Below are 22,607 nucleotides of genomic sequence, written 5' to 3'. Positions count from 1 at the left end.
AATCAAATTTAAAACTTTTTGTCTGTAAACAATACCATCAAGAAAGTGAAAAAACAACCCATGGAAGAAATATTTGCAAAGCATACATCTGATAAGGAACTTGTACCCAGAACTCTTACAACTCAATAATAAAGACAAGTTATCCAATTTTTTAAAAGGCAAAGGATTTAAATAAATATACATTTTTCCAAAAAAGATACACAAATGGCCAATTTGTACATGAAAAGATGCTCAACATCACTAGTCACCAGGAAAATGCAAATCAAAACCATAATGAGATACTACTTCACACCCACTAGGATGGCTGGACTCAAAAAGACAGACAATAAGACGTTTGATGATGATAGACAAATTGGTACTCTCAAACATTGTCGGTGGGAATGTAAACTCATGCAACCACTTTGAAAGCAGTTTGACAGTTCCTCAGAAAGTTAAACATAGTTACCATATATGATCTAGCAATTAGACTTCTAGGTTTATAGCCAAGAGAAATGAAAACATACTTCCACACAAAAACTTGTACATAATTGTTCATAGCAGCATTATTCACAGTACCCCAAAGTGGAAACAACCTAAAAGTCCACTAACTGATGAATGGATAAACAAAATGTGATATATCCACCACACAACAGAATATTATTCAGCCATAAAAAAGAACAAAGTACTGGGAGTTGCCTGGTGGCCTAGTGGTTAGGATTCCAGGTTTTCACTGTCATGGCCCAGGTTCAATTCCTGGTGGGGGAACTGAGATCCCGCAAGCCACGTGGCGCACCCAAAAAAAAAGAACAAAGTACTAATACATGCTAAAACTTGGATGAACCATGAAAACGTTATGCCAAATGAAAGAAGCCAGTCACAAAAGTCCACATATTGTCTGATTCCTTTTATATTATATATCCAGACTAGGCAAATCCATAGAGACAGAAAGCAGATTAGAAGTTACCAAGGGATGGGGGGAGCAGAGAATGGGGAATGATTAGTTAATGGGCATGGGGTGGTTTATGGAATAATGAAAAAGTTTTGGATCTAGAAAGTGCTAGTGATTGCAGAACACTGTAAGTATATTAAATACCAATGAACTGTACTCTTTAAAATTGTTAATTGTATGCTACGTGAATTCACGTCAAAAAAAAAGAAAAAAAGAAAGAAAGAAATTAACTTGGAGGGAAAAATAAAGTATATGTCCATACAAAGATTTGTACACAAATATTCATGGCATAACTTTATCTGTAACTGCTGAAAACCGGAATAAACCCAAATGTCCATCAGTAAGTGAATGAATGAACAAATTGTGTTATACCTATACAAAAGATCAGTACTCAGCAATAAAAAGGAATGAACTATTGATACATGCAACCACACAGATGAATCTCAAAATATTTAGCTTGATAAAAAAGGCCAAACCAAAAATAAGTAAGCATGAGAGTATACACTTATGATTCCCTTTATATAAAATTCTAGACAATGCAAACTATTCTATAGTGACAGTGGTTGCCAGGAGACCACAGAAGTTGGGAGAAGGATAACAAATGGGGATGAGAAAACTTGTGGAGGTGATAAATATGTTCATTATGTCTTTTTTTTTTTTTTTGTATTCCATTGTTTATACCAAGGAATGAGTGAGAAATCCATCCAGGGGATAGTTTCAGAGAGCAAGGATTCATAGATTTTCATTATCTTGAGCTGATAACACTTCGTCAGTCTTCCATCTGGCTACACACCCCAGGGTAGAAGAACCACCATGTGTCTCCAGCATACGACTTGCCCTTTTCTTCCCAGGAAAAAACAAGGTTTAAGTGTGGATTTAAGGCTCCTCCCCAACCTAAGCGCTCTCTGATCACTGACCTCAGTCATTCCCTAATCGGCTAAATCCCAAGATGGCTTGTAAGGATTGCTGCAAAATACTCAGGCTTCTTCCCAGACCCACCATCTCAGAATGCTGGGCACAGAGCCCAGGACTTGCTTATTCAACAAGCCGTACAGGTGAGGCTGGTGCACAGCCATGTGGGAATCCTGGTCTACGTTCTTGCTACTAAATGTGATCTGAAAGTCCGCAGAATCAGCACCAACCTTGTTATAATACAGAATCCCATGCCCTACTACAGACCTTCTGAATCTTACCAAGATGTCCCGATGATTCTTATGCAAATTAAAGTTTAGGACCCCCTGGTCTCTGTGCTGTCTAGACGCAGTGCCAAAACTCTGCAGTCTGCTCAGGTGTGTGGTCTGATCAGATCACACTGCACGGGGACTTCCAGGGTTTAATCCTTGTTCCTTTCCAGTTTTTGGTTCTTTGGAAAAGATGGAAAGAAGAATCCAGGAAACAGCCCTTTAGGATTGGTGAAAGATAACATCACAGCCCTGGGCACTGTCGCCGCCTGAGTGCTTCTTCCTCCAGATCACAGCTCCAGCCACCACAGCTCCAGCGACCACCAAGAGAACCAGGCCAACAATGATGCCATGAGGACGGTGGGCTGAAGAGATTCGGCCTCGCTCTGGTTGTAGTAGCCGCGCAGGGTGTTCAGGTTCACTCGGAAAGTCTGTGGGTGGTGCTTGTAGATCCTCGGGTTCCGATTCCAATACTCCGGCCCCTCCTGCTCCACCCATGGCGCCCGCGGCTCCATCCTCAGATTCGGGGCGTCGCTGTCGAACCGCACGAACTGCGTGTCGTCCACGTTGCCGACAGAGATGAAGGGGGGCTCCCCGCAGCCAGGCTGGGACACCCCGGTGTAGAAATTCCTCAGGGAGTGGGAGCCTGGGGGCAGGGAGGGGTGAGACCCAGCCCGACCCTCCTCCCGATCCGAGGTGTTGGGGCCCGGAGCGGGGAGGGGGCGAGGGGCTCGTGAGACCTTCATTATGTCTTGATTGGGGCGACAGTTTTACAGTGAACACATGTCAAAACTTAACCAATTGTACGTTTTAATATGTACAGTTTACTGTATGTCAATTATTAAAAGCCTCAATTAAGCTGTGTTTTGAAAAATATGATAGGGCAATGTACACACGCTGGCAACTCAATAATTGATAAGGTAGTAATAGAGCGGTTTTACTTTACCTTGCTGAGTGTACAGGCAACTCTTGGCAACATTAAACATGGAAAACTACTCAAAGTAGCATATAAATTTGAATTTTTGTAAACTTAAAAATACTTCCATGACTTCCGGGGTGGCGCAGTGGTTAAGAATCTGCCTGCCAATGCAAGGGACATGGGTTCGATCCCTGGTCCGGGAAGATCCCACATGCCACGGAATGACTAAGCCTGTGCACCACAACTATTGAGCCTGTGCTCTAGAGCCCACGGGCCACAACTACTGAGCCCACTTGCCACAACTACTGAAGCCTGCGTGCCTAGAGCCTGTGCTCTGCAACAAGAGAAGCCACCACAGTGAGAAGCCCACACACCACAACGAAGAGTAGCCCCTGCTCGCTGCAACTAAAGAAAAGCCCACATGCAGCAACGAAGACCTAACGCAGTCAAAAATAATAAATTTTTTAAAATTAAACAAAAATACTTCCACGGGGACTTCCCTGGGGTCCAGTAGTTAAGAATCCGCCTTCCAATGCAGGGGACATGGGTTCGATCCCTGGTCGGGGAACTAAGATCCCATATGCCACGGGGCAACTAAGGCTATGCACCACAACTACTGAGCCCACGCACCACACCTAGAGAGAAGCCCGCGCGCTGCAACGAAGAGCCTGCGTGCTGCAACTAAGACCCAATGCAGCCTAATTAATTAATTAATTAATTAAATTTAAAAAAAGAAACTTCCATTAACCCACATTATAATATCAGAGATGCTCAATCTTCTTTTTTTTTTTTTTTTTTTTTTTTTTTTTTTGCGGTACGCAGGACTCTCACTGCTGTGGCCTCTCCCGTTGCGGAGCACAGGCTCCGGATGCGCAGGCTCAGCGGCCATGGCTCACGGGCCCAGCCGCTCTGCGGCATGTGGGATCTTCCCGGACCGGGGCACGAACCCGTGTCTCCTGCATCGGCAGGTGAACTCTAAACCACTGCGCCACCAGGGAAGCCCTCAATCTTCATTTCTGACTGATCTTCAGTCGGTAGTGCTAGACACCCTGCCAGTTCTGGCAAGTACTACAATTAATGTAATCTGTAAACAAGCATTTAGATACACCAAAAAAAGCTCCTATAAGAAACCCTAATAAGGTTCCTTAAACTTGAAAATACTTGTGAATAGTATCTCAAGCGTGATGAAATCAACAAAAAAACCTCTGTTATCTATATTAATCACCTCTTAAGAATTCCCCAATTACAGATATCTACCTTTTGTAGATATTTACTCAAAAAATAAACTATTGAAAAAGTTTTTATCTACTTTCTAAAAAGTTCAAAAAGCTTTAAGGTTAAAAACCCTAAGGTGGGGCTTCCCTCGTAGTGCAGTGGTTAAGAATCTGCCTGCCAATGCAGGGGACACGGGTTCGAGCCCTGGTCCGGGAAGATCCCACACACTGCAGAGCAACTAAGCCCATGCACCACAACTACTGAGCCTGCACTCTAGAGCCCGTGAGCCACAACTACTGAGCCCACATGCCACAACTACTGAAGCCCACGCGCCTAGAGCCCATGCTCTGCAACAAGAGAAGCCACTGCAATGAGAAGCCCGCACACCGTAACGAAGAGTAGCCCCCGCTTGCCGCAACTAGAGAAAGCCCGCGCACAGCAACAAAGACCTAACACAGCCAAAATTAAATTTAAAAAAAAAACAACCCTAAGCTGAATTTTTCTTTACCAAAAGATATTTCCACTGTTTTAAAGACAAATTAAAAGGACTTCCCTGGTGGTGTAGTGGTTAAGAATCCTCCTGCCAATGCAGGGGACAAGGGTTCGATCCCTGGTCCGGGAGAATCCCACATGCTGTGGAGCAGCTAAGCCCATGCGCCACAACTACTGAGCCTGTGCTCTAGAGCCCGTGCGCCATAACTACTGAGCCCACATGCCACAACTACTGAAGCCTGCACGCTCTAGGGCCCGTCTGCTACAACTACTGAGCCCATGTGCTGCAACTACTGAAGCCCACACGCCTAGAGCCCATGCTCCGCAACGAGAAACCACCACAATGAGAAGCCTGCACACCACAACGAAGACTAGCCCCTGGTCACCACAACTAGAGAAAGCCCATGCACAACAACGAAGACCCAATGCAGCCAAAAAAAAAAAGACAAACTAAAAGCATGATGTATTCAGCAATGAGGAAAAGTTATGGAAATGAGGGTGAAGTACAGCCAATCAAAACCATTTTACATTCATGATATTTATGCCCGGTAAGAAAAGACATCACCTAACCCAAGCTACCATCACCTCTCACTTTGACTATTACAGTAGCCTTTTTCCATTTTTTAATTCAGATGAATTCAATCTTGATATACTGTGAGTCTCAATCTCTTCATCTATTAAATGGGTGCAGTAACACTCCCAACCTTATGAGATTGTGTGAGGATTAAATGAGATCAAGGGTAAAGCACTTAGTTTGTTGCCTGGCACATAAGAAGTATTCCATAAATGTTACCTATTATTACCTGAATAAATGTTCAGCCTCCATGAGTCCAGTGCTGGAATGGCGTCACATATAAGTAACGAGTCTAACCTCCAAAAAAAAAAAAAAAAAAAAAAAGGTAAGTTAAAAGCAATTTCAATCTTAATATATTGAGACTCTCAAAGAAAATAAAGAGATCTATTTCAAATCAGCTTCTTAATATCTTCCTTCCCAATTCCTTTTGCTCACAGTATTTCTTATAACTCTACGCCTTCTGAACCCTCTACATCCCTCCCTACTCTCAATTCACAATAAAACACTATTCATTTGGCTCTTTTCCCCTCTGTTGATCCCCTCTACTTATAAGCAGTTCCCGGTCCACTTTCTAATACAAACAAATCATCCAGTCTTACTCCTTGAAATTCTTCAGCTGTTTTTTACCCATTATCCTTCCACACAAGACAAACCTAGAAACTGAGCTAGCAGATCTAGAATATCTCTTGGTAGCTGCAAAGCAAAAGTAGAGAGGCCAGAGACAGAATTTTCTTCTATGAGTAGAAATAAGTATCGCAAACACATAATTTAATATCTCCTCACTCCAACTGCAATATTTATTATTATTGCTCTTACGGGACTCTGAGGGCTGGCTGCTGCTTAATCCACTTCAGCAACCCAGAGTGCTGAGTGCCACCACCGGAACCCTTAATATGCGCAAGCCAGCCTGTGTTCTTGGAAGCCCTCAAAATCCTAAGCCCCTCTGCGTTCTACACAGTGAGGAGTATCCCTAACTTACAGTTTTGTCTTATAACTCTATCCTGTGGATATCACATCAGAAGTCCACCTTCCCAATATCTTACACAGATTTCTATGAAGAAGCTCTCCTGGTTTTTTTATGGCCCCTTCCTCTCAGGGTTTTGGCATTAGAGACGTATGGTAGTTTGGTTAGGATTGGGAGGCATGACCAAAGGATATTGCCCTTCCCCTTTTCACTGCCAATCTTGGTCCTGAAACATGGCTGCATGGTGAATTTTTTCCCCAGGAAATGTCTTGTTCTCCCTCATGCAAAGAAATTACTGGCTGGGTTGCCTTTCCCTACAGGCCCTCAAGTCATGCCCAGATGTGTGGGATTTTTAAGTGAGCAGAGTAGGTTCAGGCTGAGAGCCCTGCCACACCAAAAAGTCACTCTCCAGCTCTGAGTCAGAGAATCAAGAACAACATAATTCAAAGCACACACTAGTACTTATTGCTATAGTGGTTTTCTCGCCCTATCTGTAATCTTATCAAAATTAAAAGTGAAATACTTTCTGAAAGAAGTTGAATTCCCTTCTGCCGCCCATCCTCTTTTACCTCCATATAATTGCAGTTTTTTAATAAAATGCAATAGCCTCTTAACTAATCATTCTACTTCTGCTCTGGGCACTCTGCTATCTGTTCTCCCCAGAGAATCAAGAGTGATTTTTTTTTTTAATTGAAGTATAGTTGATTTACAATGTTATGTTATGAGTGATCTTTTTAACATGTAATTCCGATCATTTAGCTTCCTTGCTCAACCAGCTTCCTTCCACTGGTGGCTTCCCATCATCCCAAGCAAGGTCTACAGCCTTATAAAATCTGGCCCCTGCCTACTCTTGAACATACCAAACCACATACTTCCCACAAGTCCTTTGTATTTGTTTTTCCTCTTGCCCAGAACAGTTGTCTTTCATCAGGAAATGCTGGTTCTGCCTCCCTTCAATTAAGAGTTCATATGTCACTATGAAGAGGTCTGACCAATCAATTTGAAGTATCCCCTTCTCCCTTACTCTCAAATCACATCATCATATCAATTTTCTTCATAGCACTATACTCTGTAATTACCTTATTTATTTATTTGAAAATTGTCTATCTTCTCAAACAAGAATGTAAGCTCTTTGAGGGCAGAAATCTTGTATCTTGTTCATATGTGCCTCCAATGCCAAATAGTGTCTGACACATAATAAGCACTGTAACAGTTTTCTAATTGTTTGCTTCATTTACAAAGCCAAGTACTACCTCTAAGGTGTCAGGTTTTTAAAAATTTATTTCTAGGGACTTCCCTGGTGGTGCAGTGGTTAAGAATCCACCTACCAACGTAGGGGACAAGGGTTCAATCCCTGGCCTGGGAAGATACTACATGCTGTGGAGCAACTAAGCCTGTGCACCACAACTACTGAGCCTGCACCCTAGAGCCCGCGAGCCACAACTACTGAGCCCGTGTGCTGCAACTACTGAAGCCCGCATGCCTAGAGGCCATGCTCCGCAACAAGAGAAGCCACCGCAATAAGAAGCCCGCACACCACAACGAAGAGTAGCCCCCACTCTCCGCAACTAGAGAAAGCGTGTGCGCAGCAACGAAGACCCAACACAGCCAAAAAAACAAACAAACAAACAAACAAAAAAACCTCAAAAAACTTATTTCTACAGCCAATAAAATGGCCAGGCTTCAAAACCCTATGTTCTCTTCCTCATTCTAACAATCTGCCTTGTATTCTCAGAAAACTCCCTTCCTTTCTCTGAAGGTAAAATTTGCCCTCAGAAAATTAAGATGGCAATCTTATCTGGCAACACTGTTCTCTAAGTCTGTGAGTTTCAGATCCAATGTTCTCAGGCAGTAGCAATTACCAGAACTCTGGCTACTAGTATTGCACTGAGGAATGCCTCACGTACCAGAACCACCAGGCTAATCTGACGAAGCTGTAAACACCTGTGAGAGTACCATAATTAATAAGAGTCCTGTGAGGCACTCCCAATGCCTTAAAGATTACCTCACAGGAGTAGGAAGATTTAGTTCAGTCATCTGACTAGTGGCGCATTCTACAAAGCCTTAATGACCCTGTCACCAGAAAAACAAATACTTTGTCCTAGCCTTCTAATCAACTGCATTTAGCAACCAACATCCATCTTTTGCAATAAAATGCCACCTCTGAGTTCCTATTCCTATCAAATTATCACTGGTTTGAGCAATAGATAAATCAGAAACTACAGTTAACAAATCTACTTGTCTGGCACTCAAGACAATTAATTAAACTTACTTAGAGATTCAGAATAGCCTCTAGTCACCTGGAGACAACTTTTAAGATGCTAACAACTGTTAACACTTCGGCACATCAAAATGGCTATAATGTGAAAAACAGCCACATGCCACTTCCAATGGTGCACCTATACTGAAAGTGACCTTCCCCCTCCAAAATAAATGTTTAAAGTCAGCTGAATCTTGAAGAATGACTCTGACTTTTCTCTAAAATAAGGGCTATGACAGCTACCTTAAGAGAGGCCCAATAAACTCAGGGCAAGGGGCTCACTGTGCTGACGTTGCCACCTCATCTAGGACTTGAGCTGATTCATCCTGATGGGCTGACAGGTCATTAAGATCTGCACCTTGCCCAAGATTCTTATTTACTTCACTTATAAAAATACTGTCTAGGCGGCTTCCCTGGTGGCGCAGTAGTTGCGAGTCCGCCTGCCGATGCAGGGGACACGGGTTCGTGCCCCAGTCCAGGAAGATCCCACATGCCACGGAGCGGCTGGGCCCGTGAACCATGGCTGCTGAGCCTGCGCGTCCGGAGCCTGTGCTCCGCAACGGGAGAGGCCACAACAGTGAGAGGCCCGCGTACCGCAAAAAAAAAAAAACAAAAACTGTCTACTCAAGACAACTGCAATCCAGACACCTTCTCCTGATAGGGAGGCTTTCCCTTCCTGACTTCACTGAGCACCTTTGAAAAAAAGTTGTCATTTCAGGCCCACTTTAGTAACTGTGGATGACTAACAAGTCATTGAAGGGCCGGGAAGAGAGCCCATAAAAGGACCAGAACGTTAAGTCTCAGCAATTACAGAAAAAAAAAAAAGGATTTAAAAAAAAGGACCAAAATCACCTGGAGAAGAAACTAATCTCTCCAGCATTAACAGAAGTTTGGTACTATTAATGTAATTTGAAAAGCAGTCACAAAGTCAAGACCTGAAAACATCTGGTCCTTGGCCATACCAAGAAATCACAGAAGACATCCTTTAACCAAGTAAGCTGTGTTCTAACATGAATTTCAAGAAGAAAGACAAGGAGAGGCAATTTTTAAAAATCCACAAACTATCCCCTTAATTTAAAAGGAAGGAAGGGAGGTTGGCTGCACTCATGGAGGCACCCTGCAAGGCAGTGTGATCGTCCCCGGGAACGGGGGCGGGGATGTGGCCACCCACGGCTGGTACGGCTGGGTGAAGAGGGGGCTGGAGCAGATAACTGGTTTCTAGTGTTTGGCTAAAAACATGCCTGACCCAATCACAGCTCGAGAGAGCATCTGGCTGCCTTTCATGCATACGGAGCTGCACTGTGACGAGGAGACCATCATCATAGGCCACAGTTCCAGGGCCACTGCAGCCATGAGGTATGCAGAGACCCACCAGGTGTGTGCTGTTGTGTTAGTGTCTGCGTACACGTCTGACCTGGGGGATGACAATGAACAGGCAAGCGGATACTTCAGCCGCCCCTGGTAGTGGGAGAAGATCAAAGCCAACTGCCCTCACATTGTGCAGTTTGGCTCCACTGACGATCCTTTCCTTCCTTGGAAGGAACAACAAGAAATGACCAACAGGTTGGAAGCCAAATTGTACAGATTCACTGACCGTGGCCATTTCCAGAGCACGGAGCTTCATGAACTGGTTAGTGTGGTCAATTCCATGCTGGAAGTGCCAGGATAGCCAGGGTGGTTACTGCTGTTCTGCGTAACAACATGAGAGTAGGGCAACGATCAGATTATTAATAGATGACAATCATCTATCATCAGATGAAGAGCGGGCATGCAAACCAGATCAAATTAAGGTCCAAAAAACACACAAGTTTCAATGTTCAAACTAAATTACAAACAGTATTTTCATTTTCCATAGAATCTACATCTCCTCAAATTACTCTGACCTAAAACAGTATTTTTCCCATTTGATAAGGGACATGGGACAGCTTAACCACCCTTACCTATCCAAAGTGAATAAGACAGAAACGAAACCCAGGTTTCCTGATCCCTAGTCCAGATAAAAACTAAACAGGTTTTCATGTTATGCTGTAGGAGTTGCAGCATAACATGTCCTTAAACATGTTGAGAGAGTGACACACAAGGAGGTTGAGGCAGGGGTCTGCAGGGTCAGGCAGGGATCGGTCTAAGGCCAGACTGGCGAGGATTAGGGCGACGGGGAGAACTCCTGCTGGGTCCTGTCTGGATTGTTGCCATGTGGGAATTTGGCAAGGCATTGCCAGTTTTTTGACTTTCAAGGAAAGAAATTCATACACTTTTGTATTTAGGGACCATAATTGTATGTATATATAATCCACATGTACATGAATTACGTTCAGTCCACAGACATATGGGTTATGTTAGCTGGCAACTACAGCGTAAACAGAAAATCTGCAAACACGGCAAGACACAAAGTCCAAGCCATCCATGTGTGACCTCGCTCTAAGTATTCACTTAGCCAGCGCTTTAGAGCTTGAGAAAAGCCTGAGAAATAGACATGACATCAAAGGATGAAATCATGGGAACAGTTTGGATTTTGTTACAGTCTTAAATATTTTAAAAAATGATCTTTCCATATGTCAAATTTTGTTCTGTAAAGTGTCCTACCTTTTAATTTCCATGGTCCTTTAGATCTCTTTCAGCATCATTCCATGATTTTTCTTCTAATCATACTTCCTCAAAAAAACCCTTTTTCATTTTCCAACGTTTTTTGGCTATTATGATCCCCAAGTAACATCTCAAAACAATTTCCAGAAAATTCACACCTGATATTTGCTGCAGTAATGTGAATTCCCACACTGTTCATACCTAACGAAAATTCAAAGCCATCATTTGAACCTGAAAAGGCTTTTGATTTCTAAATGTGCTCAAAAAATGTCAGGAGAGATTCTCTAAATTTTTAGCAGCAATTATCTTAGGGGATGGGAATTTTGGTAGTTATGGTGTGGTGGACGTCTCCTTTTTACATTATACACCTGGGGATTATTTGAGTTTGTGCGCTGTGTCTTACTTTTATAATTAAAAATAAAGATTAAAAACAGTTTATTTGACAAGTTAGTGAAAAGCAAGGTAGATAAATCCATTGAATACTTTTCTTAGAGAAGCTGTTTAGCACTGATTTGACCAAGCCTACAATCAAAGCTTGATTCTATTTGAATTATTTGGAAGTAGTCATTGTTCTACGTATTCTCTGCCTTGTTTTCTGAAGTCCTTTCTTAAAAAAATTTACAAACTTATACAAATAACAGTTCATAAAACTTTATTGTCCTCTTCCACTGTAGAAAAAACAAAATATATACAATTGAGAAATAAAAAATAAGAATAAATAAATAAAACGAAGGAAGGGAGGGAGGGGAGGGAAGGAGGGAGAAAGAGAAACGAGAGAGAAAGAAGAAAGGAACAAGGAAGTCTAATGCCCAGTGTTGTAGATTAAACATAGCCACAGATTATCTGCAGCAATTCCCATCAAGAAGTGGAGCTGGGACTTCCCTGGTGGTCCAGTGGCTAAGACTCCACGCTCCCAATGCAGGGGACCCGGGTTCGAACCCTGGTCAGGGAACTAGATCCCACATGCCGCAACTAAAAGATCCCACATGCCGCAAAGACGGTCCCGCAAGGGCAACGAAGATCCCGTGTGCCGCGAGTAAGACCCGAGGCAGCCAAATAAATAAATAAATTAAAAAAAAAAAAAAAAGTGGAGTTCATTTCCCCTCGTTGCCTCAAAGACAATGCTGAGCAAAAAAAGACACAAAGCATATCACTATATTCTATTAATATGAAATTCAAAAACAGATAAAACTAACGTATGGTAATAGAAGTTAGAACAGTGATTATCTTTTTTTAATTTATTTATTTATTATTACCATTATTATTATTTTTGGCTGTGTTGGGTCTTTGTTGCTGTGCACGGGCTTTCTCTAGTTGCTGCGAGCGGGAGCTACTCTTTGTTGCAGTGCGCGGGCTTCTCACTGCAGTGGCTTCTCTTGCTGTTGAGCATAGGCTCTAGGTGCGTGGGCTTCAGTAGTTATGGCGCGTGGGCTCAGTAGTTGTGGCTCACGGGCTCTAGAGCACAGGCTCAGTAGTTGTGGCGCATGGGCTTAGTTGCTCCGCAGCATGTGGGATCTTCCTGGACCAGGGCTCAAACCCACGTCCCCTGTACTGGCAGGCAGATTCTTAACCACTGCGCCACCAGGGAGGTCCCCAGTGATTATCTTTGACGTCATTTTTGCAAAAGAGATTCTAAAGCATATTCAATGTTTCCAGAGAAAACTGTCTATACAAGAGTATTTGAGGGGACAACTTATAACTGATATGGTGATGGAAGCAGCTAATTGTGCTCCTGCCCATCCAGCCAAACAGATGCTGCTAGGCTTACCTCTACTTTAGAAAGGACATGCTCTAACCCCTGCACTGGTTTGTATAGCCTGGCCCTCTGTGGCTGCATGACCAAGTCAGTGCCTTAGTTTAGAACCTCAACATTTTCCACTGCACTTACCACAAAACACACTGTGACAAGGGTGATATTTGAAAAATACAAATGTGACGGCATCACTCTCCCACACCCATACCATACATACACACCACTCTTCCTCCTTAAAATCCTTCAAAGACTCCCCAGTGCCTATAAATTCTACACTCCCTATCAGGGTACTTAAGTTCGTTTATAATCTAGTCCCTGACTATCTATCTATCTATCTATCTCTCTCTCTCTCTCTCTCTCTCTCTCTCTATATATATATATATATATATATATATATAGAGAGAGAGAGAGAGAGAGAGAGAGAGTTCCATAACGAATTACTCATAGTAGAACTAGAAAACACCTCATCTCAGTATGTCTGGGTATAGAGTTGACCCTTGAACAATTAGGAGGTTAAGGACGCCAACGCTCCCCACAGTTGAAAATCCGAGTATAACTTATAATCAGCCCTCAGTATCCGCAGTTCCCCCTGTATCTGGGATTCCACAGATTCGACCAACCACAGATCATGTAACACTGTAGCATTTACTACTGAAAAACCTCCATGTTGTTCAAGGCTCAACTATGTAATGCATCCTCTATCGAAAACAGCAGTTCTCAAAATGTGGTCTCAGGAGGTCTATGAGGTGAAAGTATTTTCATAATAACAAGATGTTATTTGCCTTTTTCACAACGGTGATAAAAGCAATATAGGTATAACTGCTAGTGCCTTAGCATAAATCAAGGCAGGGGCATCAAACTATACTAGTAATATCATCTTCTCCACCACTCCACATTTGGAGTTTAAAAAGGAAAAGATAAATTTTACTTGTGAATATCCTTGATAAACTAGTAAAATTTAATAATTTTATTAAATTTCCAACTTTGAGTACATCTTTTTAATATTCTAAGTGTCAAAATGGGAAGTAAGTATAAAGCACTTCTTCCACTTTATAATAATAATACAATAATTGTCTCAAGGAAAAGCAACAGAGCTACAAGCTGAACTAGCTGCTTTTTTCATGGAATACTATTATTTCTTTTTTTTTAATTAATTTTTATCGGAGTATGGTTGTGTTACTATTATTTCTTAAGTAAACAACTGACAGGCAAACTATGGTTATTCAGACTTGGGTATGTACAGTATTTTCACGAAAATGAACAAAGTGAGCCTATGACTTCAAAGAAAACAAATGAAAGTATTTGTTGCAAATGATAAAATTCAAACTTTAGCTAAAGTCAGAATTTTGAAAACATGTATCCCCTATGAGCCTGATGGCTTCTCAATACTTTAAGACCTTCCTGATGAAACAGTAGTGGTATTAATGAATGTGATTTTTAAAAACTGTATAATTAACTGTATCAAACACTTGGAAGATCTGAATAACCAAATGAAACAATATTTTCCAATTGATTAAATCATGATGTTTCAAAATCATACATGGGTAAAAGATCCATTCAACATACTAGACAAACAAATTTTAATGTCACCAAGTACAAAAGTTCATTAATATGGTTTCATATTAATGAAACCATACAACTAACCTACATTGCAACTAACCTTTAAGATTAAGCTACCACTTGTTGAGCTTGGGTATAATATCAAAGAATACCCACAATTACCTAAAGAAGATATTAAAATACTTCTGTCTTTTTCAACTACATATCTCCGAAGCTGGATTTTCTTCATATACTTCAACCAAAATGACATATTGCAACAGACTGAATACAGATGGAGATACAAGAATACAGCTATCTTCCAATAAGCTAGACATCAGAGACTTGTAAAAATATAAAACAATGTCCCTCCTTCTTTTCACTAAATCTTTTCTGTTTTAAAAATTAGTTTTTTCACGACAATGAGGTACCACCTCACACCAGTCAGAATGGCCATCATTAAACAGTCTACAGGGACTTCCCTGGTGGTGCAGTGATTAAGAATCCCCCTGCCAATGCAGGGGACACGGGTTCGATCCCTGGTCCAGGAAGATCCCACACGCCGTGGAGCAACTAAGCCCATGTGCCACAACTACTGAGCCTGAGCTCTAGAGCCCGCAAGCCACAACTACTGAGCCTGCATGCCACAACTACTGAAGCCCGCAGGCCTAGAGCCCATGCTCCGCAACAAGAGAAGCCACTGCAATGAGAAGTGTGCATACCGCAACGAAGAATAGCCCCGGCTCGCCACAACCAGGGAAAGCCCACGTGCAGGAATGAAGACCCAACGCAGCCCAAAATAAAAATTAATTAATTCGTTAAAAGACTTAAAAAAAAAAAGTCTACAAATAACGGGACTTCCCTGGTGGTCCACTGGTTAAGAATCTGCCTCCCAATGCAGGGGATGCAATTTTGATCCCTGGTCAGGGAACTAAGATCCCACATGCTGCAGGGCAACTAAGCCCGTGTGGCACAACTACTGAGCACACGGGCCACAACTAGAGAGAAGCCCACACACTGAAATGAGGAGCCTGTGCACTGCAGTGGAGGGTTCCGCATGCCACGACGAAAATCCCATGTACCACAACTAAGACCGACGCAGCCAAAAATAAAATAAATAATTTAAAAAAGTCTACAAGTAACAAACACTGCTGCACATCACAACTGCTAAGCCCACACACCACAACTACTGAGGCCCACATGCCTAGAGCCCAAGCTCCGCAACAAAAGAAACCACCACAATGAGAAGCCCACGCACTGCAACAAAGAATAGCCCCCGCTCACTGAAACTAGAGAAAGCCTGCGCACGCGGCAACAAAGACCCAGCGCAGCCATAAATAAATAAATGAATGATTGATTGAATGAATGAATGAATAAATAAATTAAAATTAAAATTTTTTTTTAAATGCTGGAGAGGGTGTGGAGAAAAGGAAATCCTTCTATCCTGTTGGTGGGAATGTAAATTGGTACAGCCACTACAGAAAACAGTATGGAGGTTCCTCATAAAACTAAAAATAGAGTTGCATTACGATCTAGCAATTCCATTCCTGGGCATATATCTGGAAAAAACTATAATCCAAAAATATACATGCACCCCTATATTCATAGCAGCATCATTTACAATAGTCAAGACATGGAAACAACTTAAATGTCCACTGACAGATGAATGGATAAAGAAGATGTGGCATATATATATATATATGTATACACACACACACACACACAAATGGAATACTACTCAGCCATAAAAAAAATAATGAAAAAATGCCCTTTGCAGCAATGTAGATGGACCTAGAGATTATCATACTAAGTGAAGTACAAATACCATAAGATATCACTGGTATGTGGAATCTAAAATATGACACAATGAACTTATCTACAGAACAGAAATAGACTCATAGAGAACAGACTTGTTGTTGCCAAGGTGGGGGAGAGATGGACTGGGAGTCTGGGATTAACAGATGCAAACTATTATATATAGAATAGATAAACAACAGGGTCCTAGTGCACAGTACAGGGAACTCTGTTCAATATCCTGTAATAAACCATAATAGAAAAGAATATGAAAAAGTATATATGTGTGTGTGTGTGTATAACTAAGTCACTTTGCTGTACAGCAGAAATTAATACAACATTGTAAATCAACTATACTTCAATAAATTTTTTTACAAATTAGTTTTTTCAGGACTTCCTTGGGGGTCCAGTAGTAAAGAGTCCACCTTCCAATGTAGGGGATGTGGGTTCAATCCCTGGATGGGGAACTAGGATCCCACATGCCACAGGGCAACTAAGCCTGTGCACCACAACTACTGAGCTCGCAAGCCTCAACTAGAGAACCTGTGTGCCACAAACTATTAGCACCCACGTGCTCTGGAACCCACGCGCCACAACTACAGAGGCCATGTGCCCTGGAGCCTGTGCGCCACAACTAGAAAAGACCCGCACGCCACAACTAGAGAGAAGCCCACGCGCTGCAATGAAAGATCCCACATGCCTCAACAAAGATCCCACGTACCACAACTAAGACCCGACACAGCCATAAATAAATAAGAAATAACATAACTATTAAAAAATTAGTTTTTTTCAGTAAAAAGTACATTATAAAAAATTGGGGGCTTCCCTGGTGGTGCAGTGGTTGAGAGTCCGCCTGCCGATGTAGGGGACACGGGTTCGTGCCCCGGTCCGGGAAGATCCCACATGTCGCAGAGCGGCTAGGCCCATGAGCCATGGCCGCTGAGCCTGCGCGTCCGGAGCCTGTGCTCCGCAATGGGAGAGGCCACAGCAGTGAGAGGCCCACGTACCGCAAAAAAAAAAAAAAAAAAAATTGGGCAGAAGAACTGAATAGGCAATTTTCCAAAGAGGAAATGCAAATGGCCAAAAGGCACATGAAAAGATGCCCAACAGTGCTAGTCATCAGAGAAATGAAAATCAAAACCACAATGAGATATCACCTCACACCTGTCAAAATGGCTATCATCAAAAAGAACACAAATAACAAATGTTGGCAAGGATGTGGAGAAAAGGGAACCCTTGTACATTGTTGCTGGGAATGTAAATTGGTGTAGCCACTGTGGAAAAACAGTATGGAGGTTCCTCAAAAAACTAAAAATAGAACTACCGTATGACCCAGCTATTCCACTCCTGGGTACACATCCGGAAAAACAAAAACAGTAATTCGTAAAGATACATGCACCCCAATATTCATAGCAGCATTATTTACAACTGCCAAGATATGGGAGCAACCTAAGTGTCCATCAAATGATGAATGGATAAAGTGTGTCTGTGTGAATGTATATATATACACACACACACAATGGAATACTACTCAAGACATAAAAAAGAACAAAATTTTGCCATTTTCAGCAAAGTGGATGGACTTGGAGGGCATTATGCTACGTGAAATAAGTCAGACAAAGAAAGAAAGGCAAATACTATATTAAATCACTTATATGTGGAATCTAAAAAATACAACAGACTAGTGCACATAAAAAAGAAGCAGACTCACAGATATAGAGAACAAACCAGTGGTTACCAGTCAGGGGGATGCGGGTGGGCAAGAGCAGGCAATATAGGGGTGGGAGAGCAGGAGGTAGGAACTATTGGGTGTAAGATAGGCTACAAGGACGTATTGTACAATACAGAGAATACAGCCAATATTTTGTAGTAACTGTAAATGGAGTGTAACCTTTAAAAATTGTATAAAAAATTAGTGTGTTATATATACTAATATATAAGTTTATTATTTTTAATAAACATTTAAATATTTTCTTAGTTTTAATTTCTAATAGTAAATACTAGCAAATATAACCCCACATAAATAAAAGTTCTTTAGAGTCTGTAATAACTTTTTGAAGAGTTAAAAGGTCAGACACCCAAAATTTGAGAACTACTAATCTAGAATTTCCCCGGCCCCATTTGTCCTTCAAGGCTCTGCTCCTCCAGAAAGCCTTCCCTGAGAGCTTAGGTAAAGTTAATCTGCTACAGTTGCTTACAGTGGAGCACAAAAGACTACATTGGTTCATAGGCGCTCAGTGAACTGCTGAATGAACAAGGCCAAGCTGAGTGCACCTGCTGCCAAATATACATGTACGGTAACATTTCAAAGTTGTTATTTTGTATATATCCACCACGACTAAAACCTCACTCTCAAATCTTGAAACAACTGCTGGTGGAAATGTAAACTTCATATATCTTTGGAAGGCATTTTTATAATGTCTATAAAAATTCCAAAGTATACACCTTTAGAAAATTATCTTACTGATGTTACAAATATGCAAAATGACATATGTACAAGGTTATTCATGCTGTACTATTTGTAACTGAGAAAAAATCAAAATGCCCTTTAATAGAAGAATGATAAACAATACATACATAGCCCATATTATACCGTACAGACATAAACAAGAATAAGGAAATTCAACTTACAACAACACATATAACTTGATGTATGTGTAAGTAAGAAAAAAGACACAGAACCATTTTTGTAAAAAGGAAGAAAAGAAGATACATACATATTTACATGTATGTGTATATTTTATGCTTATAAGCACACAGGATGCACAAAAACTGGTAATACTAGTTGCCCCTGGAAAGAGGAACTGACTGGTTTTCATTGTAGGAACAAGAAAACTTCACTCTACTTTTTTCTATACTTAGAATTTTGTACCATGTAAATGTGACACCAATCCAAAAAGTAAATCTAAAAATATGTAAGGATCTTCATTTCACATAAAGAATAACTTCTCATCTTTCTTTTTCTAGCCTCAAAAAACGTCAATCCTCAATTTTTAAAAAATTTTTTAAATTTTATTTTATTCAAGTATAGTTGATTTACATTGTTTTGTTAATTTCTGTTGTACAGCAAAGTGATTCAGTTATATACATACAATACATTCTGGTTTTTTATTATTTACCTTTATTATTATAATTATTTTTTACAATACATTCTTTTTCATATTCTTTTCCATTATGGTTTATTGCAAGATATTAAATACAGTTCCCTGTGCTATACAGTAGGACCTTGCTGTTTATCCATCCTATATATAACAGTTTGCATCTGCTAATCCCAAACGCCCAATCCATCCCTCCCCCTGGCCCTTGCCAACCACAAGTCTGTTCTCTATGTCTATGAGTCTATTTCTGTTCTGTAGATAGGTTCATTTGTGCCATATTTTAGATTCCACATATAAGTGATATCATATGGTATTTATTTGTCTTTCCCTTTCTGACTTACTTCACTTAGGATGATAATCTCTAGCTGCATCCATGTTACTGCAAATGGCATTATTTTGTTCTTTTTTATGGTTGTGTAGTATTCCATTATATACATGTACCACATCTTCTTTATCCATTCACCTGTCAATGGACATTTAGGTTGTTTCCATGTTTTGGCTATTGTGAACAGTGCTGCTATGAACATAGGGGTGCATGTATCTTTCTGAATTATAGTTTTGGCAGAGTATATTCCTAGGAGTGGGACTGATGGATCATATCACCATACACACAATGGAATATTACTCAGCCATAAAAAAGAATGAAATCTTGCCATCTGCAGCAACATGGATGGACCTAGAGAATATTATGTTAGTGAAATAAGTCAAAGAGAGAAAGACAAATATTGTATGATATCACTTATATGTGGACTCTAAAAAATAATACAACTGGGGGAGTGGGGGAGGGTTGGATTGGAAGTTTGGGACTAGGAGATGCAAACTATTATATATAGAATGGATAAACAATGAGGTCCTATTGTATAGCACAGGTAACTATATTTAATATCCTACAATAAACCATAATGGAAAAGAGTATGAAAAAGAATATATATATTCATGTATACCTGAATCACTTTGCTGTATACCAGAAACTAACAGAATATTGTAAATCAACTATACTCTGATTAAAAATAAAAAATTTAAGATAAAAATAAATAAAAATTAAAAATAATACAAATAAATGTATATGCAAAACAGAAACAGACTCACAGATATAGAAAACAAACTAGTGGTTACCAAAGGGGAGAGGAGCAAATTAAGGGTATGGAATTAAGAGATACAAACTACTATGTATAAAATAGATAAGCAACAAGGATATATTGTATAACACAGGGAATTATAGCCATTATGTTGCAATAACTTTTAATTGAGTATAATCTGTAAAAATACTGAATCACTATGCTGTACACATGAAACTAATAAAATACTGTAAATCAACTATATGACAACTAAAAAAAAAAAAAAAACAAGGACTTCCCCAGTGGTCCACTGGTTAAGAATCCGCCTTCTAATGCAGGGGACACGGGTTTGATCCCTGGTTGGGGAACTGAGATTCCACACGCTGTGAGGCAACTAAGCCTGTGCTCCACAAATACTAAGCCCGCACACCTCAACTAGAGAGCCCACGTGCTGCAAACTACAGAGCCCACATGCTCTGGAGCCCACATGCCACAACTACAGAACCCGTGCGCCGCAACTAGAGAAGTTTGTGTGCCACAACAAAGAGCCCACGCGTTGCAAAGAAAGATCCCATGTGCCGCGACAGAAGACCCAACGCAGCCAAAAAAAAAAAAGAAAGACACCCACTAAGAAGCCTTTAAATTAACTGTGTTAAGTGGTTAACTAGTGATTCTAGGGTAGGACCAGTATCTTCACCTTTTACCTTGTATACTTTTGAATTATTTAAATTTCTTACAATGATTACATATTACTCTTGCAATTTGAAAAATGCAAATCTATAAGATTGAAGATACGGAACTTAAAAATCTACAGTCCTGACTTTGAATTAGACATATTGATATGAACTTGTGATACACTTTCTTTCAAAAAAAAAAAGATACCATTTTCCTAGCCTTGTTCACTAAAAACAGCAAGAAACAATGAACAACCCACTAAGCAATGAGTACCTCTTGCACCCACACTGTGGCCTCTAAACATCATTTCCCAACAAAGGGGCAATGGCTGTTAGATGCCCAGGAATGGAAATGTATAACAGAATCTCAGATCAGAATATCAGGTCAGACCAGAAAACAAAGAAACAATCAAAGACTAGGAGGATCATACCAAGAGGACACTGCAGGGAATTCCCTGGTGGTCCAATGGTTAGGACTCCATGCTCTCACTGCCAAGGGCCGGGTTCAATCCCTGGTTGGGGAACTAAGATCCCACAAGCCACGCAGCATGGCCAATAAATAAATATATTAATTAATTATTTACTTTTTTAAAAAGAGGACATTGGAGCCAACTTGAAGAGGTCCTCATTTGCCATTATCGGTTAGTCAGTGAGATATCAATAAGAATAAAAAAAGAAATTGACTGAAACCCATAAATATATTTAAATTGGTGAGTTCATAATGACAATTTAAAAAAAAACTAATCAGTCACTTTTGCAGGATGTTAGTGAACAAATTCATTATTTTGAAAATGGCAATGATTATTAATTAAAATAAAGACTCAAAGCATTTGTCTCACCTTTCCCGTACAAGATATACCTGAAAGTAACCAAGTAAGTGATGAGGGAAGTATCTCTTTATAAAAGTATTACACCTAAAATAAATTTTAAAATAATACAACTTCAATATCACCATTTTGTAATCACTAATGAAATTCAATAAAAGATGTAGACAATGATCATCAATGACTGCTGACATCATAAAAATTAGACTAACAGACATCACACACTTCCTCCTAATGGAAGTACACTATAAAGTATTCAAGCCAAAAACACTGAATCTGAATCTGATCAAGTCTCTAGATATAACTGCCCATTTGAAGGAAACACAAAGTACAGGGAAATATGTTAAATGACACCACTATGATATCAATCACCAAATCCACTAGTGGGAAACTACTAGACAGATGACCCAGATTCTTCAACAAATACACCGGGGGAAGAAAAAAAGGAGAGAGGAGAAATTTTTCAGATTAAATGATTTTTAAAGATATTGACCAACTACAAGGTACAGATTTTATTTGGATCCTATTCTTTTTTTTTTTTTTTTGCGGTACGCGGGCCTCTCACTGTCGTGGCCTCTCCTGTTGCAGAGCACAGGCTCCAGACGTGCAGGCTCAGCGGCCATGGCCCACGGGCCTAGCCGCTCCGCAGCACGTGGGATCCTCCCGGACCGGGGCACGAATCCATGTCCCCTGCATTGGCAGGCGGACTCTAAACCACTGTGCCACCAGGGAAGCCCATTTGGATCTTATTTTA

The 22,607-nt window shown here is 40.7% G+C and overlaps 1 protein-coding gene and 1 pseudogene across 15 annotated transcripts in view; one reads left to right on the top strand and one right to left on the bottom strand.

Annotated features, from left to right (window-relative positions):
* R3HDM2 (R3H domain containing 2) overlaps positions 1-22,607 on the bottom strand; it is a 154,328-nt gene that overhangs the window by 105,346 nt on the left and 26,375 nt on the right. For 11 of the 14 annotated variants that reach the window (XM_081248310.1, XM_081248311.1, XM_081248324.1 and 8 more), the window contains exon 2: positions 5,539-5,606. The exons of 1 other annotated variant lie outside the window; for it this stretch is intronic. The gene's annotated coding sequence lies outside the window, so the exon portion shown is untranslated. Of the gene's footprint in view, positions 1-5,538; positions 5,607-10,127; positions 10,208-22,607 lie in introns of those variants that run through there. 2 more of the 14 variants (XM_081248317.1, XM_081248318.1) reach the window with 2 other exon arrangements.
* Positions 9,640-10,202, top strand: LOC308624736 (putative hydrolase RBBP9; annotated as a pseudogene). Its single transcript has one exon. The product of its transcript is annotated as a putative hydrolase RBBP9 (transcript).

Source organism: Mesoplodon bidens (assembly GCF_964165515.1).
Source record: "Mesoplodon bidens genome assembly, chromosome: 11".
NCBI lineage: Eukaryota > Metazoa > Chordata > Mammalia > Artiodactyla > Ziphiidae > Mesoplodon > Mesoplodon bidens.
Note: the sequence above shows the minus strand (reverse complement) of the source record. Positions and strands in the feature narration are given on the sequence as shown.